Genomic DNA, 7,897 nt, shown 5'->3' on the forward strand with positions numbered 1-7,897 from the left:
CCTGCGGAGACACATGGGAGACGGCAAGAGTGGGGGCATATTGGCAGTGTCAGGTTAATGACTGAGTATCTACAATATCACCTGTGAAGCACCACACAGCCACAAACCCAAAATGCTACAGGGTCCTTGGGTTTTAACAGGAGTGAATACCATCTGAAGTGTTGTTGAACCTGAAGATTTTGTCCTTCACAAAATCATCCTCTCATCCTATTTATGCAACATAGCAGGATCACCGAAAAGGATTCCTAGTGTCATAACTTTGTTGGCTGCAACTTGTAACACAGTCAGCAATGGAAAAGACTGCAGGAAGTCTTGCCATGCGAAGTTAAGCCTTTTGCAAAAATGCAGAAATGCAGAAGCCAAATAAGCTTTGCAAAACGTTAAATGCAAAAGTAAGTAAATGTTCACTGTCCAGAAACCAGCAGTTCACCACCAATTCCAATAAAGAGGAACTCTTGCTTTAAGGATTGAACTAAAGTGAGACAAATTTGTGGACTAGTCATACACATTTCATAGGCCAGATGTGAATGGTAGGGTCTGAGCTTCACCCAAAGGCGTGAGATTCAATGAGGGAACTTATTTAAATAATTATGAAAGACTTACATAATTATAAGTTATGAAGCACAGCCTCATTTGGGTCAGCAAAATCGTAAAATTTGAAGTGTGCAGAAATAGCCATGCATGCTCACTTACTGGATTTCACAATCTGCAAACCCATCACAGAGAAATCTTGTAAAATCGGCTCTACCAGTAGAAATATTCCACACATACAGTTTATTCTCACAAGGGCCAATTTAATGAGACTTGGCTGGGTTCTACTGGGTACAGGTGGTGAAATTGGGCAAGTGAGCTGTTGTGACCAATTCTCAATGCACTGTCTTGTATTTTATATCAAGCAGCAGCTTCATTGAGCTGGGTGAGTTTGAGTATAGAGACCATAAACAAAAACTTGCTCGATTTCACATGTGCCCGACATAAGCCAACGAAGTCTCTGAAAATTGCTTTTAGGTGAGAATAATGCAATTTCAGGGAATTTATGAATAATATCAACATTCCTCATTAGTTTGTGCACTGCACATTTTTGTTACTTTTTATATTATGAGGACAACATAGGACATTGTATGTATATGTATAACATGGAGGCGAAAGGATACTCAGACATAGATATATTGCGGTATAATAAAGACTCTCCCAATTTTCTCCTAGTACCTGAAGAGATGGTGCCAATGATTAAAATCAACTTACTCATGTATAAAATTATTTCACATGGGAATTGTTTCATCCAACCTGATTACACATCTAATCTAAACGTATTTCTTATTTGAGCACAAAGTTCCATGTTCCAGATCACTACCCAGTGATTCTTTTTATGTGAATGACCTCGTCCGGTACAAAGCGTTAGCATATTCTGATTCGGACTTTGGGCTTTGCATTAATTTGATTTACAGACATTTGAGATGTCCTTGGTTCAGTGGTAGCACTCATGCCTCTGAGTCAGAAGGTCAGAACGATAGAACCATAGAAAAGATACAGCACAGAAGGGGGCCATTCGGCCCATCGTGTCCGCGCCAGCTCGAAGAACAACCAGGTGCCCATTCTAATCCCACCTTCCAGCATCCGGTCCGTAGCCCTGCAACTTACAGCACTTTAGGTGCAGGTCCAGTTACTTTTTAAAAGAGTTGAGGGTCCCTGCCTCTACCACCAATTCGGGCAGCGAATTCCATACACCCACCACCCTCTGGGTAAAAAAGTTTTTCCTCATGTCCCCTCTAATCCTTCCGCCAATCAGCTTAAATCTATGTCCTCTAGTTCTTGAACTCTCCGCTAGGGGAAACAGGTACTTCCTGTCTGCTCTATCTGGGCCCCTTATAATTTTGTACACCTCAACCAAGTCTCCCCTCAGCCTCCTCTGCTCCAAGGAAAACAACCCCAGCCTATCCAATCTCTCCTCGTAGCTGCAATTTTCAAGCCCTGGCAACATTCTTGTAAATCTTCTCTGCACTCTCTCCAGAGCAATTACGTCCTTCCTGTAATGTGGTGACCAGAACTGTGCACAATACTCCAGCTGTGGCCTTACCAGTGTTTTATACAGTTCCATCATTACATCCCTGCTTTTGATTGCTATACCTCAGCTAATAACGGAGAGCATTCCGTATGCCTTCTTCACAACCTTATCTACCTATACTGTGCCACCTTCAGGGACCTGTGCACATGCACTCCAAGGTCTCTCACTTCCTCTACCCCTCTCAATATATTCCCGTACACTGCGTATTCCCTTTTACTGTTTTCCCTCCCTAAGTGCATTAACTCACACTTCTCCAGGTTGAACTCCATTTGCCACTTTTCCGCCCACTCCTCCAACCATTGATATCTTCTTGGAGTCTACAGCTATCCTCTTCACTATCAACTACACGGCCAATTTTTGTGTTGTCTGCAAATTTGCCAATCATGCCTCCTACATTCAAGTCCAAATCATTAATATATACCACAAACAGCAAGGGACCCAACACTGAGCCCTGTGGCACACCACTGGAAACGGATTTCCATTCGCAAAGACATCCATTTGTTTCCTATTACTGAGCCAATTTTGGATCCAATTCGCCACATTTCCCTGTATCCCATGGGCTTTTACCTTTCTGACCAGTCTGCCATATGGGATCTTGTCAAATGCATGTAGACAACATCCATTGCACTACCCTCGTCAATCCTCCTTGTCACTTCCTCAAAGAATTCAATCAGATTTGTGAGGCATGACCTTCTCTGAACAAATCCATGCTCACTATCCCTGATTAAACCATGCCTTTCCACATGACAGTTTATCCTATCAGTATTGATTCTAATAGTTTGCCCACCACCGAGGTAAGACTGACCGGCCTATAATTGTTCGGCCTTTCCCTCGTACCCTTTTTAAACAATGGTACTATGTTTGCAGTCTTCCAGTCCTCTGGTACCTCCCCTGTATCTAGTGAGGATTGGAAAATGATCCTCAGAGCATCTGCAATTTCCTCCCTGGCTTCCTTCAACAACCTAGGAAACAATCCATCCGGCTCTGGTGACTTATCAACTTTCAAGGATTCCAGTCCCTCTAGTACTTCCTCTCTCGTTATGTTTACCTTATCCAATATTTCACACCTCTCCTCTTTAACTACTACGTCCTGATCATCCCTTTCCTTTGTGAATACGGAAACAAAATATTCATTTAAAACCCTACCCACATCCTTTGCTTCTACACACAAGTTCAAGTTACCCTTATCATCCCTGATAGGTCCCACCTTTTCTTTAGCTATCCTCTTGTTCTTAATGTACTGATAAAACATCTTTGGGTTTTATTTAATCTTACCAGATAATATTTTTTCATGCCCTCTCTTTGCTTTCCTTATTTCCTTTTTTACGTCATCCCTGTACTTTCTATACTCCTCTTGGCTTTCTGCAGTATTTAGTTTTCTGTGACAGTCATAAGCTTTCTTTTTCTGCTTTATCTTGCCCCGTATACTTCTAAACAACCAGGGGGCTCTAAATTTGGTAGCGCCACACTTTTTTTTTGAGGGGACGTGTCTGCATTGTACCCGTAGAATTTAACTTTTTAGAGCCTCCCACTGGCTTGCCACTGATTTCTCCTCAAGTAGTTGTGTCCAGTCCACTTCTGCCAAATCACCTCTTAGTTCTGTAAAATTTGCCTTCCCCCAATTTAAAACATTTACTCCTGATTTAACTCTGTTCTTTTCCATAATAATGCTAAAACTAACAGAATTGTGGTCACTATCCCCAATATGGTCATCCACTGTCACTTCACCCACTTGCCCATCTTCATTTCCCAGGACTAAATCTAGAATTGCATCCCCTCTTGTTGGGCTTGTCACATACTGGCTAAAAAAGTTCTCCTGGACACCGATCAAGAATTTTGCACCCCCTGCGCCCCTCACACTGTTTGAATCCCAGTTGATGTTAGGGTAGTTGAAGTCCCCTACTATTATTGTCCTCTTATTTTTGCACTCAGAAATTTGCCTACATATTTGTTCTTCTATCTCCCTTTCACTATTCGGGGGTCTATAGTACACTCCTAGTAGTGTGACTGCCCCTTTTTTATTTCTTAGCTCAACCCATATGGCCTTGATTGATGATTGTGGGTTCAAATCCCATTCCAGAGACTTGAGCACAAAATCTAGGCCAACACTTCAGTGCAGTACTGAAGGAGTGCTGCACTGTCGTAGGCACAGTCTTTCGGATGAGACGTTAAACCAAGATCCTGTCTGCCCTCTCAGGTGGATATAAAAGGTTCCATGGCACTATTTCAAAGAAGAGCAGAGGAGTTCCTCCCCCCTCCACCCCCCCCCCCCCCCCCACCCAGTGTCCTGGCCAATATTTATTCCTCAACCAACATCACTAAAAACAGATTGTCTGGTCATTATTAAATTGCTGTTTGCTGGAGCTTGTTGTGTGCAATTTGGCTGCAGCATTTCCTACATTACAACAGTGTCTACACTTCAAAAGTACTTCATTGGCTGTAAAGCGCTTTGGGATGTCCTGAGGTCGTGAAAGGCATTATATAAATGCCAGTTCTTTATAACTTTCTATGATCTTTGCCTGCACATTGTTTAAGTTCACTCACTTGTGTGAGAGAAGTCTCACTCTCAAAACATTTTATTGCTGGGTGAAGATTAACCGCACACAGTGCTTCTACTCCACGGGGATAATTTAGTTTGAACTGAACACCACTGGCAAATTCATTGACAACTGATCAAATATAACTGCTTCCTTTTATCTGATGAAAGCAGACTTTACCTCTCAGATTTTTAACCTATTTTATAAGAGTTTTGAAATTCCAAATGCAGCAAACTACAGAAAATGGAATAGGCAGTATCTGAGTGCAATACATTAAGGGTATTCTACAAATTGAAAGCTGCTAATACACAAGAGAATTGCTGTCAAAAATGAACAAGCCGACATTGTTTGTACCCATTTATTTGCAACTCACTTCATTGCGATTCCTGAATTAACGCAACCATTTCTAAAGTCCTGTTATTTCCCCTATATGTCCAATTGGGAAACGTTTGTTTTATTGCAATTCCTACTTATATGCAACTGTGGTGTGCAGCAATCTTGCTTTAACCAGACTTGTCACCTTTGAACCTGAGGTTTTCACCTCTCAATCTGACTGGATTTGGTAGTCAATGTGTTTTTACCACTTGTCTGTTAGAGTTGTGTGGGTTAAGGAGAAATGGAAGTCAAATTTCCAGATGGCTCAACAAAAAAGTGGGAGCAAGTGGATGTTTTGAACAGTGTGAAGGAATTGAGGAATCAAAAGCAAATCACACAGAATCATGGCATTTCTGAACCTCAGGTTTCTAGAATTCTGAAAAGGAAAGTGGACATCTTGAAGGACTGGGAAAGAAATGAGAACCGGAATAGGAAATAGAAGCATGAAGGTAAGGAGGCCAATGTTGATGAATTGCTGCTTGGGTGGTTTAATCATAAAAGAGCTTAGAAATCCTACTTGATAGCTGCATGTTAAAGGTTAATGAGCTTGTCAAAGAACGCAGCGTGGAAAGCTTTGAAGCATCAAGCGGAATCCTGGGCCGCTAGAAAGTGAGGCACAAACTTGATTACAAAAAGCTGTGTGTTAAAAAAGTTTATAGTGACAAGCCCACTGCTGAGGCATGGTCTGAGGAAGTATTGCTGGGTTTCTTAGCAAAGTATCCACCCGACTGCATTTACAATTGCGACGAGACTGGACTTTTCTATCGTGCCCTGCCAGTCCAAACGTACACAAAAAAAGGGAGAGAAGGTAAGCAGAGGCAAAATGAGAAAAGAATGCCTAGATTGTTGTGCAGTAATCAAACAGGCTCGGACAAGGCGAACCCTCTCGTGATCGAAAAAAGCAAGACCACAGTCTTTCAATGCCAAGATAAGAAATCAGCACAAGATGGCACAAGGTGGTACTTTTGATGTGGTTCTTAATCTTTCACATGTGAGGGTCCAATTTTACCATCCATCACCACTTCCGTCATATAGTCCCTGGACCAAAGCATCATTCATAGCATAAAGCAGCACTACAAGAAGCAATTCCAGTGTAAGTTGGTTACTGCTTTAGATTCAACTGAGCAAACTGGCATTTAACAGATTATGAACAACTCTAGCATATTGGATGCTCTGCACCTATTCAGTAGAGTTTGGAATGCAGTGACTCCCAGCTGCATCAGTAATTGCTTTAGAAACTGTTTGGTTTTTAGCAAGAAAATCAATAACCCAGTTGCAGTTGAGGAGACTGATGAAAGGATTCCTGATCGGTTTGAGTGAGGCGGAGTTTGATCTTTTTGTTTTTATGGATGATGACTTTGACATCTGCGGAGAGATGACTGATGCAGAAGTTGTTTCTTCTATGAAAGACTCGGCAACAGAAGCAGCAGAGGATGTAAATGAAGATGTGCCAGGGCTGGAAATTCCCGAAGTAGAGAAGTAAATTCTGCACGGTTGATTCATTGAGTCAATAGATAGTGAAACGTTTGATGAATTTTATGCACTGGAAGGAAAAGTCCGGTGGTTGATGACTTCTGATCTCCACCAAAAAAAATCACAGACTCCTTCACAGCATAAAAAAACCTCCCAAGCACATTTTTTAAAAATCACGGTGTTATACTGTATTCACCTTTTCAAGATATTGTAATATGTATCCACCCATATTGTAAGACGTTGTACAAAATTTAGACAAATAAAAGTTGTTATGCACCAGACCAGCCTTAATTTTTGTTGATTTTGTTGCTTCCCGTTTTATAGAAATTCCCCTTCTATCGTAATTTGCGAGGTTGTCCCGAGTGGCTGCAGTTAAGCAGGTTCCACTATATTAAGGTTAGCAGTTATTAAACCACACGTGAATTGAAAAGAACTTGTAAGTTTAGTGATCTGACAATTTATTTTGTTTGAAATATTACTCAAGTTTTAAAAACCTCAGTACCAATATTTTATTGAGTTTATGTATTAATCAAGTCTCATTCAGAATCTTCCATCTTCCCCTCCCTCTTTTTTTTTGCACCCTCACTTTAATGCCATCAAGACTCATGGAATTTGTCCTACTCCAGCTCCTTCTTTCCCAGACCTCAAAACTGTGGACTTCTTTACTTCCCTCATTTTTCCATCCTTCTATTACCTACGGCTTTAAAGCTCAAACTTGTGAACGGAAATCACTGTTTAATATTAGTAGCAAATGTTTTGAAGAGGACACAAATAATTTTAGTCTGCAGCATGTGCTTTAATGCTTGAACTGAGACCTTGCACAGAATTTGGAGTCTTTGTGTTCCTTAACAAAGACATGTAATAAATATTATCTGTAGAATTTTTTGTGATTGTAAAACCAAGGTGAATTTCCCCCAATTTACTCCCCAAATCCAACTAAGTTATTGCTGCCAATACTATATAAGTAGTAATATGATTTGTAGACCAGTATCCCTGAGGCAGGTATCTCAATTTCTTGCTACAACTAAAGGTTGCCAGCATATTGATTTTAGTTGTTTGGTGTTAGTACTTTTACTGCCCTGTTCAGCTCTGTGGAAAGTTCAGTTGTGAACTAGAGATATAGATTTCCCAATGGGAATCCTTCTATTCCTATGTTATGAAGAGGAGGATGAGGGTATGGAAGAGGTTGGATTGGACACTCTTAGAGTGAGGCATCACAGAAGGCATCTGTACCCTATATGCAGATGCCCAATCTCTAGGATTTATAGATCAACAAGGTCTTACTTACATTTCTTTGCATGTCACTGCCTCAGAAGCCTGCACTCCCCCTTCCCCCAATGGCTACTGGACTGATATGTCAACTGCTGGCTGAAGACCAACAGCCCACTTCCACCAGAAAAGCAGCACTGTCTGTAGCAGTCGCAGTCACCCACTGATTTACATGTCT

Source organism: Heptranchias perlo, chromosome 18 (assembly GCF_035084215.1).
Source record: "Heptranchias perlo isolate sHepPer1 chromosome 18, sHepPer1.hap1, whole genome shotgun sequence".
In the NCBI taxonomy this organism is placed as follows: Eukaryota; Metazoa; Chordata; class Chondrichthyes; order Hexanchiformes; family Hexanchidae; genus Heptranchias; species Heptranchias perlo.